Source organism: Gossypium hirsutum, chromosome D13, assembly GCF_007990345.1.
Source record: "Gossypium hirsutum isolate 1008001.06 chromosome D13, Gossypium_hirsutum_v2.1, whole genome shotgun sequence".
NCBI classification, from domain to species: Eukaryota; Viridiplantae; Streptophyta; class Magnoliopsida; order Malvales; family Malvaceae; genus Gossypium; species Gossypium hirsutum.
In genome coordinates, this window is record NC_053449.1 from 45,533,225 (window position 1) to 45,555,032 (window position 21,808).

At 33.5% G+C, this 21,808-nt stretch overlaps 2 long non-coding RNA genes across 3 annotated transcripts; one reads left to right on the forward strand and one right to left on the reverse strand.

The window, feature by feature from the left end:
• Positions 1–8,539: 8,539 nt before the first annotated feature.
• LOC107918762 (uncharacterized) lies at positions 8,540–11,919 on the reverse strand. 2 transcript variants are annotated; one of them, XR_001690224.2, is made up of 3 exons: positions 11,239–11,851; positions 9,657–10,831; positions 8,540–8,926 (listed from the first exon to the last, which is right to left on the reverse strand). It is a non-coding gene; the product is annotated as an uncharacterized lncRNA (long non-coding RNA). The 2 variants fall into 2 exon arrangements; XR_001690223.2 differs by lacking the exon at positions 8,540–8,926 and having other exon boundaries at positions 9,623–10,831; positions 11,239–11,919.
• LOC121225079 (uncharacterized) lies at positions 10,452–10,931 on the forward strand. The gene is made up of 2 exons (XR_005922896.1): positions 10,452–10,584; positions 10,693–10,931. It is a non-coding gene; the product is annotated as an uncharacterized lncRNA (long non-coding RNA).
• Positions 11,920–21,808: the final 9,889 nt, after the last annotated feature.

The window sequence follows — 21,808 nt, forward strand, 5'->3', positions numbered from 1 at the left end:
ATAATTTATTCCTTTCGAGCTATGCTCAGAACCAACTTAATTCTTATCTATTGTTATGATCCTTTTTTGCAAGCATGTTGCATTCGAATAATGATTAATGGACTAATAAAACTTTCACAAGGGAAATTTTGCCTATTACTCTGAAAAGTCTCTAAATAATACAGGAACCTGAAACAGGACTATTGTTTAGAACACACCAAATCTAAAGGTTAGAAATTTAAGAATTAAGAGTCTAAAATCTGGACTTTCTCTTTGGATTTTGTTGTCAAAAACATTGATTGAACAAAATGATAAGATGTCGGGTTAATGACAAAGCTTAAATAAACAAGAAATCAATAATCATCAAGCAATAGGAAAAGGCTACCTCGGGGAAGAGAGCATTCATTTGTGCATGAGTCTTTGGTACGACACCCTGGGAATGGTGTAAGGAACCAAAATGATTTTAGATCATGTATCCTCGATTTGTGATAGGAAATGATTGAGGAAATGCCACATATTTCTACAATTGGATTACAGTGGGAGAATGATGGTACAATTTTTGCGCCCCAATAGATTAAACTTGTAGGCTTACAGTGGGGGGCAACCTGGCTAAATGTTTTTTCAGAAAAACTAGTCAAGCAAGAAGGCGTTGTAGCACGTCAGTCGCAAAGCCTTAATAAACTTCGAGTAATGACAACCTAAGCAGGGTAATTCTCGGAAAAATAAAATTCTGCATTTATGCAAACACCATTCACACATGTCTAGTTAGGAGCATTTGATTAATTTTGATCATGCCATCCTAATCATTAGGCATAATTAGGTTTATTATACAAGTCATGTTCCCCAGAGAACAGATCAGTGAAGATAACAGATCTTGCCTTCCTCCATTGACAGCGAAGCAAATTGAAAATAAAGCCTTACCTCCCTCGGTTGTAGTGGAGCAGGTTAAAGATAGCAGATCTTGCCTTCCTGCATTGACAGCGAAGCAGATCAAAGATACCAGCCTTGCCTCCCTCGGTTACACTAGAGCAGGTTGATGGTAGATTTTACCTCTCTGAGGTTACAGTGGAGTACATTGAAGCCAGTAATTCTATCTCCCTGGGCAGCAGTGGAATAGATTGAAATTAAGGATCTTATCTCCCTAAACAGTAGTGGGGAAGATCGAAGATGGCAGATTTTACCTCTTTGAGGTTACAGTAGAGTACATTGAAGCCCGTAATTCTATCTCCCTGGACAGCAGTGGAATAGATTAAAGATTAAGGATCTTATCTCCCTAAGCAGTAGTAGAGTAAATCGAAGATGACAGATTTTACCTCCCTAAGGTTACAGTGGAGTACATTGAAGCCAGTAATTCTATCTCCCTGGGCAGCAGTGGAATAGATTGAAGACTAAGGATCTTATCTCCCTAAGCAGTAGTGGAATAGATCGAAGATGGTAGATTTTACCTCCTTGAGGTTACAGTGGAGTACATTAAAGCCAGTAATTCTATCTCCCTGGGCAGCAGTGGAATAGATTAAAGATTTTAGATCTTATCTCCCTAAGCAGTAGTGAAGCAGATCGAAGATGGTGGATTTTACCTCCCTGTGGTTACAGTGGAGTACATTGAAGCCAGTAGTTTTATCTCCCTAGCAGTGGAATAGATTAAAGATTTTAGATCTTATCTCCCTAAGCAGTAGTGAAGCAGATCGAAAATGGTGGATTTTACCTCCCTGTAGTTACAGTGGAGTACATTGAAGCCAGTAATTCTATCTCCCTGGTTGGCAGTGGAATAGATTGAAGAATAAACTCTCCTAAGCAGTAGTGGAGTAGAACGAAGATGGTGGATTTTACCTCGTTGTGGTTACAGTGGAGTACATTGAAGCCAGTAATTCTATCTCCCTGGTTGGCAGTGGAATAGATTGAATATTATAGATCTTATCTCCCTAAGTAGTAGTTGAGCAGATCGAAGATGGCGGATTTTACCTCCCTGTGGTTACAGTGGAGTACATTGAAGCCAGTAATTTTATCTCTCTGGGCAGCAGTGGAATAGATTGAAGATTACAGATCTTATCTCCCTAAGCAGTAGTGGAGCAGATCGAAGATGACAAAACTTATCTACTTGAAGTTGCAGTGGAGTAGATAGAAGAAACCAATCCTATCTCCCTGAAGTTGGAGTGGATCGGATCATAATGATGGATCTCGTCTCTATGAAGTTACGGTAGAGCAGATCGCATCAGACTTATCTTTAAAGTTGCAGCAGAACAAGTTGAAGCTACAAGTTTTATCTCCCTGGAGTTGCAGGGGAGCAGACTGAATATAACAAATTTTGTTCTCTCAAGAAGTTACGAGTTACGAATCCTATCTCCCCGACGTTGCGGTGGAGTGGATCAAAGTAATTTCTATACCTCTGAAGATGCAGTAGGATGGAATGAGGCTACTTGAAGAAAAAGGGCACCAAGGTCCAGCACGACCAGGCAAAATTGGTCATTTTAAAATATTTGCTTCGTTCCCGTTACACGACAACGAGGAAAAAGGGGCAACTGTAATGACCCAAATTTGCCTGGCCCGACACGGGTATTAAAACCAAAATAATATATATAACTAAAGTCCAAACGTCCAGTTATACAAACAAAGGCCGAAATACCTCAACCCAATTACATTGAAGCCCAAAACAAAAAGAATCACAAACAGAAACCCTAGCTAGCCTATCGCGCCGCACAGCCTCCAGCGTCTTCGGTCTTACTCTCTGCGCGCGCCACGCCATCACCTCCATACGGCCATACCTGCGCAACACAAAAACAAACAGCAAGAGAAAAGCAGAAAAAAGAAAAAAAACAGAAAAAAATTGAAAAAATAGAAATAGCAGAGAAAGATATGTTATTTTTATTTATTTATTTTTCTTTTTTTCCGATTCGGCTATATAAAGCCAAATACAACACTGTAAAAGGGATCCGATTTTGAAAAAAATCAATAAAAAAAGAAAGAAGAATATAACAGAAATTCGACGGTGATTTCATTATTTCATTATTTTTTTGTTTTCTTTTTCTTTTGTTTTCCTTTCTTTTTTTCATGGTTTTATGTGCGAAAATGAAAGAAAAGATGAATAAAAGGAGAATACACTTACCTGGTGGTCGACTTGCCTTCTACTCCGTCACAATCGGAGCCGGAAGGAGGTTAAAGGCACGAAACAACACAGTAATGAGAGGAGACTGCTTAGGTTTTTGTTTCAAATGGTAGATCAGGTTTAGTTTCAGGTTTTTATATTTTTTATGCTGATTTTTGAAACGACACCGTTTGAAGTTTGCATCAGTAGCTTCCAAACGGTTCCGTTTCGGTGGCCATGACCCGCGCTTGAACCTGAATGAGTTTATTTTCAAGAGAATCAAACAAGAACATAATCCAAATCCCATACGAGGAGATAATAAATTTTTGGTGAAGAAGGGTCGGACCTTTCAAATAGCAGAACAGAGGTGATTTTAAAGAATAAACTGTACTTATTGGCTAAACTAAAAATTCTGAAATTTTTATGATAAGAATATATGTGAGTCTAGTTTCAGGGAAAATTAGTGGATCCTAATTTAGAGTTCTGTAGCTAAAGATAAAAAAAATTTAGTGACTATGACACGGATGGACAACATTGAATATACATAAGTAAATAGTGAAATTATAGATAATGTTACTTATAAGCGGGTTATAAACATTAAGGATGTGAAATAGAGTGGAGGTAAAGTCAATACTGATAAGTGAATGATTTTACAATGATAGATCGAGAGCCCGAAGCAAGTCGAGGAAAAAAAAGTAGCTGATTAGTCCCTGAACTTTCACAAATTCTGCAAATCAACCCAGGTAAGTTCATATGGCTGAAATTTAATGATTAAATGTTAATTTCATGAATTATATAATGTATGATGAGATATATTTTTTAATGAATTGAGAATAAAATAACAATGTGAAAACCGAATAAATGATCAAATTGAGCGGAACGTCGGATTTGAGTACTTCTGATCAATAACAAGTGATAAGTGGTAGCTTTAGCTACACTTATCTGATCAGTGACAAGTGACAAGTGATAAGTGGTATATTTAGCTACACTTATCTGATCAGTGACAAGTGACAAGTGATAAATGGTAGCTTTAGCTACAGTTATTTGATCAGTGACAAGTGACAAGTGATAAATGTGATCTGTGTAAAACCGTGGCAGGGCTATGGCTTTTGAAAGTGATAAGTGATCATACGCAAGACCATAGTTATACTATGACAAAGTGAAAGTGAAGTACTCAATTTTCCGTAACCGTTCCCTAATTTGATTAAGGATGGTAAGTGAAAAATGGGCCCAAAAGAATTACAGTAAATGGATAAGTGGTAGTGAGTTTATACCAGGGGACTCACCAATGATTGTGGTTGACAGGTAAACTTAGTAATGGTGTATAATGTATAAGTGTATGAATGTTTGGTAAGATTTATGTTTTATGCCTATGAACTTACTAAGTTTCTATAAGCTTACTTGAGTGCATTCAATGTCTCTTGTAGATTGACGTGAAAATATATGGAGCATCAGATCAACACTGAGGATCACATTATCCAGATTATCTCCGGTAGCTTTTGTAAATTTCCTTTTTGATTTATATGGCATGTATATGGTTTGATGATTATATAAATGCCAAAACTTGTTTAATGAATATGTATTAAAGTAAAAAGTGATGAATATGCTAAATGGTATAATTATAATAGAAGTATGATTTGGTATCAAATTGATTAAATTAGATTGGTTGGTTTGGATTAGTCTTAGTCTTAAAATTGCAGGGAAGGTTGGATATTTATAAAGGGATTATATTAAGTTCATAAAAAAATATAAAAAAAATTCGGGATTTTATGAAAAATTCTGTATGGTTTCGATTTAATCTCGGTTTGGTCCCAAAGTATATTTTGGGCTTTGGAGACAGCTCTAAAGGACGTCATGATATGTTTAGGTAAATGAATAGTAATTAACTCGTAATAATGGAAAGTTAATTCGGTAAACCCTGGTAATGCCTCGTACCCTATTTCGACGACGAATATGGGTAGGAGGTATTACATTTAGTGGTATCAAAGCCCGATTTAGCCGATTCTCGGAACATGTGTGATGTGTAAAGTGTTTAAAAATACATGCCATATAGATCTATGATAGTGTGATGTGTATGATCCGATCTAATCTTTGTTATTTTTATAGATCCGATTATTAATATGTCAGATAGACCTGAACGTACTGAACAGGAAGAAGTTAACAGCGGAATACAGATTTCTGAACAAGGAACAAGCAGTGTGAAATGGCCCAAATTTGTCCGGCCCGATACAGATATTAAAACCCAAATAATATATATAACTAAACTCCAAATGTCCAGTTATACAAACAATGGCCCAAATACTTCGGCCCAATTACATTAAAGCCCAAAACAAAAAGAATCACAAACAGAAACCCTAGCTAGCCTATCGGCCCGCACAGCCTCCAGCGCGGCATGCCACCACCTCCGTACGGCCGTACCTGCGCAACACACAAACAAACAGCAAGAGAAAAGCATAAAGAAGAAAAAAATAGAAAGAAATAGAAAAAACAGAAATAGCAGATAAAGAGATGTTATTTTTATTTATTTATTTTTCCTTTTTTCCGATTCGGCTATATAAAGCCAAATATAACACTGTAAAAGAGATCCGAGTTTGAAAAAAATCAATAAAAAAAGAAAAAAGCATATGGCAGAAATTCGAAGGTGATTTCATTATTTATTTATTTATTTTGTTTTCCTTTCTTTTTTCATGGTTTTATGTGCTAAAACGAAATAAAATATGAATAAAAGGAGAATACACTTACCTGGTGGCCGACTTGCCTTCTACTCCGTCGCAATCGGAGCCGAAAGAAGGTTAAAGGCACGAAACGGCGCAGCAATGAGAGGAGACTGCTTAGGTTTTTGTTTCAAATGGCAGATCAGGTTTAGTTTAAGGTTTTTTTTTTATTTTTTTATGCTGATTTTCGAAACGACGCCGTTTGAAGTTTGCATCAGTAGCTTCCAAACGGTACCGTTTCGGTGGCCATGACCCGCGCTTGAACCCGACCCAGATGAGACCAGATCCACACGTTTTTGGATTGAAGGGAAATTTGCGCAATGAGCCCCTCCCATTTTTTCATCGTTCTAATGCAGTTTTTTTTCTTTAATTTTTTTAATTTGTTACCTCGCATTTGATTCTATTCTCAATTAGATCCACAATTAAACGTCGTCATTTTCGCTGACAAGATTTGAATTCCCGAATTTGTGTGGTTATTTGCTGTTTTAGTCCCTCGGTGTTGAATCAATTGACAATTTAGTTCGAATTTGTTTTTTTCTTTTAATTTTGGTTACAATTTTAGTTTAGTTTTTTTAGTAAATAATTTCAAATATAATTGGATTTATTTTGACATATTTATTTCTAAAAAATATAATATTATTTTAATATTTAAATTTGATATTGTTTTAAAATTTCTTATTAGTGTAATTTTAAAATATAATGTGCTATTATTTTAATTTGTTAATTAATATTATTTAAATTTATTATACATTGATGTTTTAAATCCATCAAGTTTGTTTTAAATATAATATATTATTATTTATTTCATTATTAAGTATTTTATGTATTTTATTGGAGTTTATTGTAAGTTGAACAAATTTTTGATATTTTATTTTATATTGTTTTTTTATTTTCTCTTTTTATATATATTACTATAGGGTACATCTTTACATAATAATATTTGTTATAATACTATTATTCATATAAGTATGTAGCTTAAATTATTTTTAGTACGTATTAATGTTTTGATTTTATATGATAATTAATTTTAAGTGTTTTTTTAATATATTTGCATATGTCTTTCAAATCAATTTTATTTATATGTAATTAATTCCTTTTAAAATTTTGTAATATATTTTACTTATTTTTTTTATATATTAATATGTATGTATCATTATTATTTTTATATGTATTATCATGTTTAATTAATAAATATTGCTTACTTTAAACCTATTCCTAATTTGTTCCAAATATTAACTATTTAATATCTTTTTGAGTTTATTTTGAAGTCATGTATGTAATTTATCTTTGAATTTTTGTATAATGGATATATTGATTACAATTTTTTTCCTTTTCATTGTTTTTAGGAGATTGATTATCGATTTATTTGATGCTTAATTATTAATATTGGTGTTTGTATAATATTAAAATTATTATTGCTATTTGTATTCACCTATATTGCCTGTTACTTCTTAGTGTAGGTTTGGGTTGCTATTTATCTTTTACATTATGTATTACTATTCAATCATGCTTCTTTTGTAAAAATTGTATTTTATTAAAGCACTACAATCCTTTTATTTCATAATTTTCAAAAAAGCTTGGTGTTCATAGTTATTGAAAGAATTGTGCTTTAACTTACTGAGCTTTAATTCTTCTCGATGAATTTGAATAGCCAAGTGTTTATTTTGGTAAAATCATACAATTTTAAAACAAAGCTTTTGAGACTTCAAAATGTTGGATCCTAACTTACTGGATATGGCATTTTGTTATCTCGATTTTAAAATAAAGGCAATGTTTGATGTTTAGAAATTTTAAGAAATTGAACCCTAACTTACTGGATTCTGATTTCTCGTTTGACTTAAATGACCAAATAACCTTTTCAAGATACAAGAATTTTAAAATTTACAAATTAAAAAGACATACTTAATTTTGACGATTGAATTGTTGCACCGTAACTCACTGAGTGTGGCAATTTATTTCTTCGAGATGAGTACGTCTTATTATTCAATTTGGTTTATTCAAATTTAAACTTCAAATGATCGTATTTTAAAATCTTTTCAAAATTTCGACCCTAAGACATTAAACAATCAATTTAATACCAATTTTGGGCGTTACGAGGGTGCTAACCCTTCCTTGTGCGTAACCGACTCCCGAACTTGTTTTCTCAAATTTCGCGGACCAAAATCATTTTTAATGGTGAACCGATACACCTCAATAAAAAATCGGTGGCGACTCCCATTTTCATTTTCAAAGTCGATCACTGTTTTTCAAATAAAAAATGATTTCGACACAATGATGTTCCAATTTTCCTAATGCGAGTGCAAGAACTAAAGAATATGATTTATGGGATTATGAATTAGTGGTATACTGAAACGATGCAAGAAAGAAATCAAGCTCAGCCAACTCCTCCCCTTTCTGCTCCATCAGTGGTACTCCCAGTTGCTCCTCCACCTCTTACAATGACTGAATCCAGTAAGCATTCTCCATTGGAAAGGCTTAGAAAACTTGGAGCCGAAGAATTTCGGGTAAAGACTGATGATGACCCCGTTAAAGCTGAATACTAGTTGCAGAGTTTGATAAGAATTTTTAAAGAAATGACTTGCTCACGAGATGATTATTTGAGATGTGTTCTGTCCCTATTGAAAGAAGAAGCTTATAGTTGGTGGGAAACGATTGACGCCGTGGTACCGGCAAAGAAAATTTTTTGGGAATTTTTCCAAAATGAATTTAAGAATAAATATGTGGGCAAACGATATTTAGATAAAAAGAAAAGGGAATTCCTCGACCTACGGCAGGAAATAAGTCAGTGGCTGAATACGAAAGAAAATTTGTCTACCTCAGCAAATATGCCCGAAACATTGTACCTACTGAAGAAGAAATGTGTATTAGATTTGAAGAAGAGTTAAATGAGGAGATTAGAATGATGATTGGGAGCAATGAAATACAAGAGTTCGTAGTTCTGCCAGACCGTGCTCAAAAGCTTGAAGAAGTATATAACAGGAAAATGCAGCGGGATCGAAAAAGTAAAAAGCCATTCAAAAGAGGTGCTTCTAAATCATTTTCAGATTTGCCGATGAAGAAATCTAGAGAAAAATTAGTCGAACTACATCAATGCCGGGAAGATTGGGTAGAGGTAGATCAAAACAATCTGATTTCAGGGCATTCGATAGACCTGCAGCAAGTGTGAGCAATGTTCAGAATACTCCCCGGCCTAAGTGTCAATATTGTGGAAGACATCATTTCGGTGAATGCAGAACTAAGATAAGGGCTTGTTATAAATGTGGGGATATTGATCATCTTATTCGAGATTGTCCCCAGCTGCAAAAAAATGAAGTGGAACAGAAAGAGATATAGAGAACCACTCCTTAAAGAAGTAGACGTTCAGGCCAGAGCATTTCGGTGAATGCAGGACTAAGATGGGGGCTTGTTATAAATGGAGGGAATGTTTTGAGCAAAAATCTAGGTGAGCCACTGTAGGAACTCCAAATTAGATTCCTATAATAAATTCGAGATTAATAAATCTACCCATACTGACACTAAAACAGGCACTCGCAAAATTTTGGTGAGCCTAATAAAATAACTTATTCCATGGTTACATATTTTTGTACTTTCTTTTTTCAGATTTTAATAATGCATTAACAATTGATCATTTAGAGAACAAAGTATCTTACTTTACTCAATTTTAAAGTTAGCATAAAACAATTTAGAAAAAAAAACTACAATTTTAAACATCAGATACTAATATTCAAAAATTAATTACACATTCAAACAGTACTAAGCTAATTACTTTTACTTTCACCATTGAAATACAGCTTAAGCTCAGTTGAACAAAACCAAATTCAAATAAAAGATAGATAAAATGGATAAAAAGAAAAAAAAAAGGAGTTGGAATTTATACATACCTTTGGCAAAATATGAGCAAAGCTTAGGCTTTTGGAGCAGTTTCCAAAGGAAAAAAAGACCGTAGCTTTCGTCGTCGTTGTTTGTTTTTCAGAGGAAATTCTAACGAACGACGCCGCCGTAGCAAAAGCGAAGGAATAAAGAGATACAACCGAGAAAATAGCGACGAGAGTGATGGTTTTAATTGGAGTATGAATTTTAACAGATTTTTAAGGGCATTTTAACAATGGCCCGAACAAAATAAATATTCAAAAAAATTAAGAAAATTATAGAATCTCATAATTATCACCGCTACTTTGCTCAATCAGATAATTCTGATGCCCGTCTTGTCTATCAATCTGCCATTTCTTCTTTATGACGGTTCTATATTTTCAAGGAAAGCATTTATCACCTAAACCATTAATCTACTCGTTTCAAACTTTCCTTTCTTCCTCTTCTGCTCCATCCATTTTCAGTCTGGTTCTCGCACTCTATCATATTCTTTCTGGTTTTCAGCATATCCAGTTACGCTTCCTAACAAGTATATCTCCTCCTCCTTCAACGATTCAGTTGCTAATGTATGGGCTAAACCGTTTGCTATTCTTGGAATATATTCAAACATTAAGTTTTTAGATCTAGCCGTTGTCTATTGAATATCTTGTATATTTTCTCCTACCTGTGATTTATCTTGTCTTTTTTCCTTGCACTTTTTGATTATTGTTAATGAATCACATTCTATTATGATCTCCGGCCATTGCATGTCTGTTCCGATTTGGGCTGCTTTGAGGCAAGCGGGCGCGTCAGCAGCAAAGGCTGAGGTCACTTCTTGATGAATCTTTGAGCTCGATAGAAGAACATCCCCTTCACTGTTTCTGACCACAATCCGAGAAGCCGATTGACAAAGTTGCCCATCATATGCTCCATCAAAATTTACCTTTACTGACTGACCAGGTGGGTGCTTCCATTTTTTGACTTCTTGTGAAATTTTGGGGGTCCTTTTTTCAACCCCATTTAGTTCTGTAATATAACTATTGACAAAGCTCGCTATTTCTTTCCCAGTTCTACTTGCCTTCTCATGCATTCTAGCAATCCTTTCTCCCCAGATTTCCCATAGCGCACGATAGAATAATCTACACTTGGAGGGAGTGTTTTGAGCAAAAACCCAAGTGAGCCACTATAGGAACTCCAAATTAGATTCCTGCAATAAATTCGGGATTAATAAATCTGCCCATACTGACACTGAAAGAGGACACCCACCAAAATTTTGGTGAGCCTAATAAAATAACTTATTCCATGATTACATATTTTTGTACTTTCTTTTTTCAGATTTTACTAATGCATTAACAATTGATCATTTACAGAACAAACTATCTTACTTCACTCAATTTTAAAGTTAGCATAAAACATTTTAGAAAAAAAACTACAATTTTAAACATCAGATAGTAATATTCAAAAATTAATTACACATTCAAACAACACTAAGCTAAGTACTTTTACTTTCACCATTGAAATATAGCTTAAGCTCAGCTGAACAAAACCAAATTCAAAGAAAAGATAAATAAAATGGATAAAAAGAAAAAAAAAAGAGTTGGAATTTATACATACCTTTGGCAAAATATGAGCAAAGCTTAGGCTTTTGAGGCGACTTCCAAAGGGGAAAAGGACCGTAGCTTTCGTCGTCGTTGTTTGTTGTTTGGAGGAGATTCTAGCGAACGGCGCCGCCGTAGCAAAAGCGAAGGAATAAAGAGATACAGCCGAGGAAGCGGCGACGAGAGTGATGGTTTTAATTGGAGTATGAATTTTAACAGATTTTTAAGGGCATTTTAACAATGGCCCGAATAAAATAAATATTCAAAAAAATAAATTAAGAAAATTCTAGAATCTCATAATTATCACCGCTACTTTTGCCCAATCAGAGAATTCTAATGCCGGCTTGTCTATCAATCTGCCATTTCTTCTTTATGACGGTTCCATATTTTCAAGGAAAGCATTTATCACCTAAACCATTGATCTACCCGTTCCAAACTTTCCTTTCTTCCTCTTCTACTCCGCCCATTTTTAGTGCTACTTTGGATGCCCAGTTACTACCAGTGCAGCACGTTTACCCTTGATTTTGGTGCAATCGCACCACGTATAGCTGTTTGAATAACATTCAAATTTGGCCAGTTAAAATCCTTCAACGCACTGGAGAGGAAATTTTAGACTGGAGTGTTAAACACCAGTAAACAAAAAGAAACGTCAGTGGGTAATATTTTTACCATTTTATTTTTCATATGAGTGTGAAAATAAGACATTTTAATATTTTAATGTTATAACTATTATTTAAATAAATACAAATATAATAATTTATAGGATAATAAATATAAATAAATAGAATATTAAAAGATACATTTTAATATTTTATTAAATGAATTTATAAATTCACATATTTTAATAATTTTAAAAAGTAAAATAATTTAAAAAACTTATATTATATATCAATTCTAATTTGATGTCCTTAATAGTCATTTCTTATTCTCATCTCACCGCTACAGCTGCGTTTGAATCCAAACACACACTCCACCATTGTTTCTAATCTCACCGCTACAGTATCCAATCTCACCGCTACAGTAATTAATCTCACCGCTGTTTTTAATCTCACCGGAGGTAAACACACCACCCATCCAAACTAGCCCTTAGTCTGGTTCTTGCACTCTATCATATTCTTTCTGGTTTCAGGGACGTTTCCTAACAGGTATATCTCCTCCTCCTCCTTCAGAGATTCAGTTGCTAATGTATGTGCTAAACTCTTTGCTATTCTTGGAATATATTCAAACGTTAAGTTTTTAGATCTAGCCGTTATCTATTGAATATCTTGTATATATGCTCCTGCCTGTGATTTATCTTGTCTTTTTGCCTTGCACTTTTTGATTATTGTTAATGAATTGCATTCTATTATGATCTTTGGCCATTGCATGTCTTCCAATTTGGGCTGCTTTGCGGCAAGCGAGCACCTCAACAGCGAAGGTTGAGGTCATTTCTTGATGAATCTCTGAGCTCGATAGAAGAACATCCCTTTCGCTGTTTCTGACCACAATCCCCGGAGCCGATTGACAAATATATTTATTCTAATTTAAATTCGAATATATACATATATTTTTTTTGTAATTTCAATTTTCTTTATATCTATAATTTGTGTTGTAAGTTTTGATATATTTGATATATACGACTATACTTATATTTTATTTAAATTTAATTATAAAATATACAAACTTTTCTCTTTCGTAATTTATTTTTAGTATTTTTTTAGCTATTCTCATAGTGATTTTTCTAGAAAACAATATCCACTAGATACTAACAAGTAAATGATATTCATAAATAAAACTCGTTCTACTTTACTTGAAAGAAGTAGTAGCGTCAATAGTCTGCTATGCTTTCTCTAAAAGAGATGTTAATAGTTGCAGTTTTAGTATTTTTCTTAAGGTGGGTTTGAATGGGTGGTGTGTTTCGTAATGTCCTGATCAACTTATCCCTAATTCTATAAATATCTAATACAAATATGTCTGTTTTAGTGGTTAAGTATTCTAGGTGTATGTGTGCTTTTAGCAAATTTTGGTTATTTTTTTTAAATCCAAGCCTTGCTTTAGTTGAGTGGGTTGTTACAAAATTGTCTGTTAAATCATATTAGAATGAGCTTGTTGGTTCGAATGGTAAAGAAGTTGGTGTGTTGAAGGTCCTGTGTTCAAATCTTTGCGTGAGCAAATGAGTTTATTTTTTTGCTCGGTTAAATGATAGAGTTATGGTGGAGTTATGGTGGCTGAGATTGAGAAGTCAGTGGGCGAGATTTGTGGGATTCCTAATAACAGATTTGTTTAGTATTATATGTTTATTTTTTTTCAAAATCTCTTCCCTTTTCCAAATTTCCCAGAAGAACTCTGACGTGAACTTTCTACCTATTCTTTGTCTTTTCCTTTCCTCCTTTTCTCTTTTTGGTGTTTTTGCTACAAGTCTTTTTATCTGCTGTCGCGGCCTCGTATCTTGATTTTTGGGTGTCTTTGGTGCATTTGGTAAGTGGGGTAAGTATGATTTTTGCTTCGATTAGTGAATATTTTTGTTGATGGAGTTCGTTTTGTGGTTTAAGAGAAGATCAATAGGCTAGGGGGATGTTAATCGGCAATCTAGTAGTGTGAAATCGTCGCTGTTCGTTCGAAGGTAAAGATTTTGATTAATTAAAGGGTTACCTTTTCGGATGTGGTTCGGTTTAGTCGCGTTTTAAACTACTAATATGGTGAATTTGTTGGACAATTATAGGTTCTGGTGCGTTTGCTGCGAAAACGTACCAGGTGTACTCGAAACGCGAAAAATTCAGTTTCGGCAAAGGCTAAAAATGGCCACTATCGATGCCACACGGGCATGTGGCCGGCCGTGTAGATGGCTGTGTGCGGGACACGACCGTGTGATCGATGGATGCATGGTCGTGCGCAGCACACGGTTGTATGGTGGCTCGAGTGTGGCCGTGTGGGCCACACGGGCAAGGCCAAGTTGGGCGTGCGGATTTTGGGCTAGGACGTGTGGGCCACACGAGTAGGGCTAATCTAGGCGTGTGGGCCCAAACGAGTATATGGACCCATAATTCTATAATTTTCCCTAGGGTCGCACGGTTCGCTCTGATCGATTGTGTGTAACACCCCTAACCCGTATTCGTCGTCAGGCTAGGGTTTAGAGACATTACCGGACATATCGGGACATTTCACGATCACTTTACTATCAAAAGTCATACATCGACTTATCATAGTCAAACATCGACATAAATCATTTTTATAAACAAGCATATAACAAGATATCCATTGATATACATCAATTTTATATCAAATTGTTATTATTTTATCATACATTTTAATAACCTATATACATATGCATACTAAACCATTTCATTCCATATCATGCGACATTAATAATCATTATTTTATAAAATATTACTTAACATTACCACATAGCCCCAATGTACTTTTAATACTGCTAAAGTATGCGCAAATCACCATAATATTAATAGCTATTACTAAACTTAATTGCCTAACCAAACATACCAACTTCATAGGTAATACATTATGCCAAAATTTACATATACCATTCAAAGCCATTTATCTCTCATTCAGCTATCAAAATTAACCACAAAGGTAGTACAAATTTTCTTTATTCGATGTTAAACCAAACCTGTCATTTCATTACCAACTAGCCTTACTAAATATACACATTATACTAGTCCAAATGTTTAACCATCCATCTATGACATATATATATTTTACCTATTATTGACGAATATAAATATGCTTCAAAAATCATAATTCATCTTAACATAGAGACTGAATCAATTTTTATCATTTGTTAAATAGATTACAAAACAATTTATATAATCAAATATTGATACATTTTAAACCATACCAATAAATAAATTCTCATGGCATTACATAACTATCACATATAAAAAACAATCACACTTGACATTTACATCACATAAACCGAATTATCCAATGCATCCTCAATGATATAATCATCCCTTTTACTTAACTAACTAAACCGAATCATATCATCATCTCAAACCTAAAATGACCTACCTATCACACTTGCAAATTATGCCACTTAATAGAACAAATATACCTAGCATTTTACCTATTTAATCAAACCAAATCTCAAAACCATTCCACACATAAATTATACTACAAATCATACTTACAAGTTTAGCTAATACAGAACCGAAAATCACTATCATAGCTTCATTAGCAAAACACAACCAAAACAAATCCATCATTCTTATATCAAGCTCACAAAAATGAACTAACCATAAACCATATATACATATATATTCTTTCGTCATACCAAATTCATATACCAAGCATACCACACATATATATACCATGTCCCAAAATTACTTAAACATTAGCATTAATATCAAGCCATTTTCGCATGGCTAAATATCTACAAATTTCAAGACCAACCAAAATAAATGCTAGCCTATACATGCCATACGTTCAAGGTTTCGAGCTTTCAAAATACCAAAATAGAGATCGATAGTGTGACGGACTTCCTTGACGATCCCTGAGCTCGTAACTAACCTCCAAAATCTATAAAACAATGCATGAACAAACATACAGTAAGCTTAAATAGCTTAGTAAGTTATAAGCAAATGGTTTATCAAAGAACATATATAATTCATACAATTAGGCTGAATACTCTCAATCTTGAACACATATATATAATCACTTTTAAGCAATTAGTTTACATTTTCATCTTACACCACAATACTTACCTTTATTTCCAAATTTCATATAACTTAAATATACCTGTTTCATTTAAATCGAACTCATATTCTGTTTTACCTTGTCTTTGCCCGTAGAATTATTCGGAATAAAAAAGGATACGCGGATAACTCAAAAAGCTTGTACAATACCAACGTCCCAAACGTGGTCTTACATGTAATCAAATAACGATGCCACTATCCCAGACAGGGTCTTACCCGTAATCATATACGATGTCAATGTCCCAGACATGGTTTTACACGTAAATCTCAAATCGATGCCAACGTCCTAGACGTGGTCTTACACAAAATCACATATCAGAATCCTGTGGTTCGTATGGGCTTTCAGATGTCGTAATTTAATTGTATCAACTCGTAAATAATTCTCCCATGCATAAAATAATTCTGCCATTACACATATATTCATTAAATTTTAATTTGGAATTTATAATACATATATATATATTCAAATTAACGACATTTATTTACTTATGAACTTACCTTGTACGGAAACGAATGGATGGAATCGACTACTCGACCACTTTCGACTTTCCCCGATCTAATTCTGTTTTCTTTTGTTCTTGATCTATATAAATTTAAATTTGGCTATTTAATAACGCATTTCATTCAAATTTATTCAAATACACATAAATGGGAAAATTACATTTTACCCCCTAACATTTCACATTTTTCACAATTTAGTCCCTATTTCACAAAACACAAAATACTCAAAATTTCACTAAACCCATGTTAGGCCGAATTCTCCTTAAGTCCCTAGCAGCCCATTCATTTAATTTATTTCACATTTTGACCCCTAAATTTACAAATTTCACAATTTAATCCTTAATACACATTTTTATCAAAAATTACTTAATTAAACATAATAATCTAACAACATATATTTATTTTTCATCATCAAACAACAAAACAAAAAGCTCTCTTCAATGGAAAATCACAAAATCCACATCCAATTCAAAAATTTAAGCATGGGTTAACTAGTATTCAACGCAACAATCTCAAAAACGTAAAAATTATCAAAAATTGAACAAAGAACATACCTAATTTAAAGCCTCAAAGTGCCGAACCTAAAACACAAGAATGACTTCTTTTCTCTTCAAGTTTCGGCAAGAACAAAGCCAAATGCATAACCAATTTGTGTTTTATTTTATTTATTACACATTAGTACATAATTTACTATTTTAACATTTATTAATTCATTTAAAATCCACTAACATATGTCCATAAAATTCCACTCATAAATTCATTGGTATAATATCAGCATAAGGACCCCACATTAGAAAAGCCCTAGCAAATAAGCACTTTAACAATTAGCTAGCCACTTTTGCATTTTACACGATTAAGTCTTTTTTTTTTAAATCAAGCACACAAACGATAAAATTTTCACACGAAATTTACACATATAAATTAACATGTTGTAGACACCAAAAATAATATTAAAATATTTTTCTGACTCAGATTTGTGGTCCCGAAACCACTGTCCGACTAGGGTCTAAACCGGGTTATTACACTGTGGGACTACTGTAGGGTCAGCAAGGGCTAATTAAACCCTAATCTGTATTCTATGATATTCTGATATTCTGTTCTGAGTATGTTAAGGCTAAGTATGTCTAATTATTATGCTAGATGCATATATGTTATCTGTATATAATCATAATGAGCATGTTTATTCTGTTATATCTGTATCTGATTTCTGTATCTATTTATTGGGGTGCGATTTGTATATGTGGAGGAAGTGTTCTGAATGACGATCATCGCCTATATTCTGGCAGCTTGGCTGCACATTTTCTAACATGTGTCGTAACGGCACGATATGGTGTGTAGGGTTGGGTGGGTGTTTTTAACCCCACATAGTGTGATGGGATGGTCGGAGTTGGTGTGTAGAGGATGGGGTAGGATTTGATTATCTTATCTATAAATCTGATTCTTCATATTGTATCTGAAATGGGCAAGGGCCCGAATCTGTATCTAACTGCTTATGTGATAATCTATGTGATTGCATGCTTAATTCTGTTCGGTTACACACTGAGTTTTCGTAAACTCACATTTGTTGTCTGTTTTGTCAGGTAAGCCTCAAACTTGGGCGGTTCGGTGTGGCGGAGACTCAGCGGTGACCACTCGTTTGTAAACTACTTAAAGTTATTAATTTATGGTTTTATTTACGATTTTGGTTTTATCCTGGGAGTTTGTAATTTCTGGGAATCTCTAGACTTTATGATTTTTAACTATTATTTTTCTTTGGGTTTGTTGATTTTCTGCATGCTTGGTAAAATTATTTGATGGAATTGACGATTTTCACACACAAAAAAAAGTTTTTTCTAAAAATGACATTCAGGTTTCTAAATATTTATTGCTTTTATCGAACTTCTGCTGTAGTAAGTGTTTTGGCAAACAAAGTAAATAAATAACGTTTTCAGTATAATTATGAGCGAACACGAGGTATAAAAATTGGATTGTTTATCAAGACTGCACTATTTTCAAAACCTATTCCTTGTGACATCACTAGATTCGGCCATAACGTCTAGGTCGGGTTTGGGTGTTACACGTGTAATTGTGGTTAGTGTAAAAACAGCGATGAATGTGAGATTAGATACTGTAACGATATTGTCGCATGAGGCAAAAAGTAAGCTAAATGCACTGCACCACATCTTACCGCCCATCCAAACTCACGCTCAATTATTTTTGTTACATTTTTCCCCAAAAAAGTAGAGAGGAAGTTAGGGCCGTTTTTAGACTGATTTTGTGCATCCTCATTACAAAAGAATTTTTTAAGAACTTTAACATTGTCATCATGGTTAGCCCAAATTCATTATCAGCACAATTTAATAGTGATAAAGCTAAAATGAAATCATCAAAAGTTGATCAAGATCGTGCACTCTATTACAAATTTAACCATAGTTATGGTGTATGTCTTTTATTGTTTGCACTTTAACTCTTCAATACGTTGAGTAAAATATGCCCAAAATTCAAATTTTGTCTCCTCAGTGAAGATGGATAACTGTAATAAAAGGTTGTAGATTATAGGTAAAAATGAATAAATTTATACTCGTGTAATACTAATGTTGTTTTTCTTTAGAGAAAACAAACATAACTTGGTAGGTAGTGCCGATGGAAAGCAACTTATTATTGAAAAGCAAAATGTTTTTAAAGAGACAAAAGACTAAAAACAAAAAGTTTTGATTGAGAAAAACAATAAAATAAAATTTGTCGTAAAGAATAAGAAAGTAGTGGGTGGGTTTCTATATGGTTAAATTTTGTTATTAATCATTGTATTTTGTAAAAATTGTAAATTTAATCTCCGTATTTTATTTGAATAATTTTATTAATCCAAATTGTAAGATTCTAGGAAGATAACTGTTAAATTTATTAAATTTTGTTACTTTCAAAATTTGACGAACTAACCATATTATTATATATGTAATGCTATGTTAGCTTTATATTTTAACATATCATTCACTAAAAATTCTGTTAATGGATTAATGATTGTCATTTGTGTCGAGAATAAAATTTTAAAATTTGAAAGGTATAGGGATGTAGAATGATCCAATTGAAGAATATAGACCAAATCTACAACTGTACACATAGTACACGACTAATAATTGAAATTAACCAAACAGATTTAACTACTACTGCTTGGGTCAGAACTGAAATTTTAAAATTCAAAAAGTATAATGATTAATTTTGATCAAATTAAAATACCAAGAACAAATTCACAACTTTCACGAAGTATATGGACTAATAGAAGAATATAACATATATATTTATACTATATAATATGGCTAGTGTTTTTTTTTCACTTCCTTTTTATACGAGTGTAGCATCCTGATTCCTGAACTTTGTTTTCTATCACTTGTTTGTATTTTTTTTATTTCAAATTTTTAAGACCCTTCCATTATATCCTCAACTACCTATAACTTGATTTCTTTTTGTCATTTCATGAAGTAAATTAATATTTACTTAGGACACCAAACCATCACACTGGCTTTACCTAACAAGAAGGGCAATGACTTCACTTTGTATGTCATTTTCATTTGATGGCCTACTCAAAATAATTTATTGTTTGAATCGTGATTATTAAAGCACATGCATCCTAATTTTTTTTCTTAAGACTTATAGCTTGTTTGGTTTGGTGTATTGGCTATGCCAATACACCCCTAATCGGTGGGCCCCACCTAATACCTCTCTAATCTGCCGTTTGGTTCAGCGTATTGTTAATACGCGTGTATCCCGTTACTTTCCTAATCGGTGAAAAGCACCGATTTCTATTCCCCCCATTCTGCCCAGATTAGAGGACGCTACCCTAAACCCTCCCTCTTTTACCCCTAATCGATCCCCTTTGTTTCTCTTCTGTTTTCCACCTTCATCCGAATTGCTTCCTTGTTTCATTGCTTTTATTTTCTGCCGATTTGGTCCCAGTTTATTTTCTTGCCTTTTCTGCTGATTTGCTCCCCCGATTCTTTTCTTTTCTATTTCGTCCGATTTGCTCACAGTTTCTGCCGATTTGCGTCATCGGTTAGTCTATATTTCCCTATAGATTAATATCCTTTTCTATTGTAGATGAAAACCAAAAATTTCGAGGTAAATATGATCTATTGTTTTTATCTAATCGGTTTCCCCTTTTGCTTTTTTCAGGTTCTTCTTCATTGTGCCCCGATTTGCTAATAGGTTAGTTTTCCATAGTTATTCTGTTTGTATTGCATGTGCGATTGAAATGTGTTTTCTGTTGTTGGTTAGGCTTAAGAAATGCATGCTGTTGATTTGCTATTATTGTTGTTATGGATATTGTAGGGAAAATTATGCATGTATGTCTTTTCATCAGCATAGGACCGACAGTCCTTTGAAAACAATAGTCGGATTAGGCTTAACAGATGATCCTTTGAAATTGTTCTCTCTTCTCTGCTAACCTTCGCTTTTAAATTTGTTTTTTTTGATGATGGATGGTTTTTTATAGCCAAATTATGAAGTTTGTTTGATCGAATTTCGATAACTTTGAAGTGGTTCCCAGCGTTCGAAGTTGTTCTCTCTTCTCTGCTAATCTTCGATTTTTGTTTGTTCTGTTGTAATTTTCGAGTCCTTTTTTGATCTCCAAAACCGAATGAGATTTCTTCTTTTGTTTGTTTGTTTAAGTGCCTGAACTGAGTCATTTTTTAATTTGGTCCTCTGAAAGTAGCAAAAATAGGTAAGATGAAAATGTTAGATGATAACGAATGTTCAAAAGAATTTATAATGTTAAGAATATTGAATTTCATGCTGAGTGCAGATCATAGCAACTAGAAGCTGTTAGATGCAATTTGTGTAGTCTGGCTTTGGATATATGTGTGAAGATACTGATACTGGTACTTCAATGTCTTTCATGTATTCCACTTTTTCTAAAATAATTATACATACACATGGTCAGTTACATAGATATCAGAGACCTTATGATTTCAATCTTGTAGGTAAGTTAAAGTACTTGTACATTACAAATTCATGTTTGAAGAGTTTATAGGCAATAAAGATTTTGTTGGTTTGTTCTGGACATTGTTTTGATAGTCTGCTGGAAAATGTTATTTTAGTTTGTTAGTGAGTAGAAGATGAAACTGTTGTGGCAGTTATTTTTTGGTTGTCTGCTGGAACTTGTTTTTGATTTGTTAGTCAGTAGAATATGAAACTGGAACTTTATTTGTTCTTGATTTGTTAGTCAATAGAATATGAAAATGGAAATCAAATGCTGTTTGGGAGTTACTTGCAGGACCACTCTGTTTATAATAAATTAATTTCATTAAAATACCTTTCCTTTTAATTAATTTTCATGCCCTTCATGATGTTTTAGGGTGAAAGTTTGTAATCTATTTACCAAAGCTAAATTATCATTATATTTTTCTTTATATGACATTTCACCGA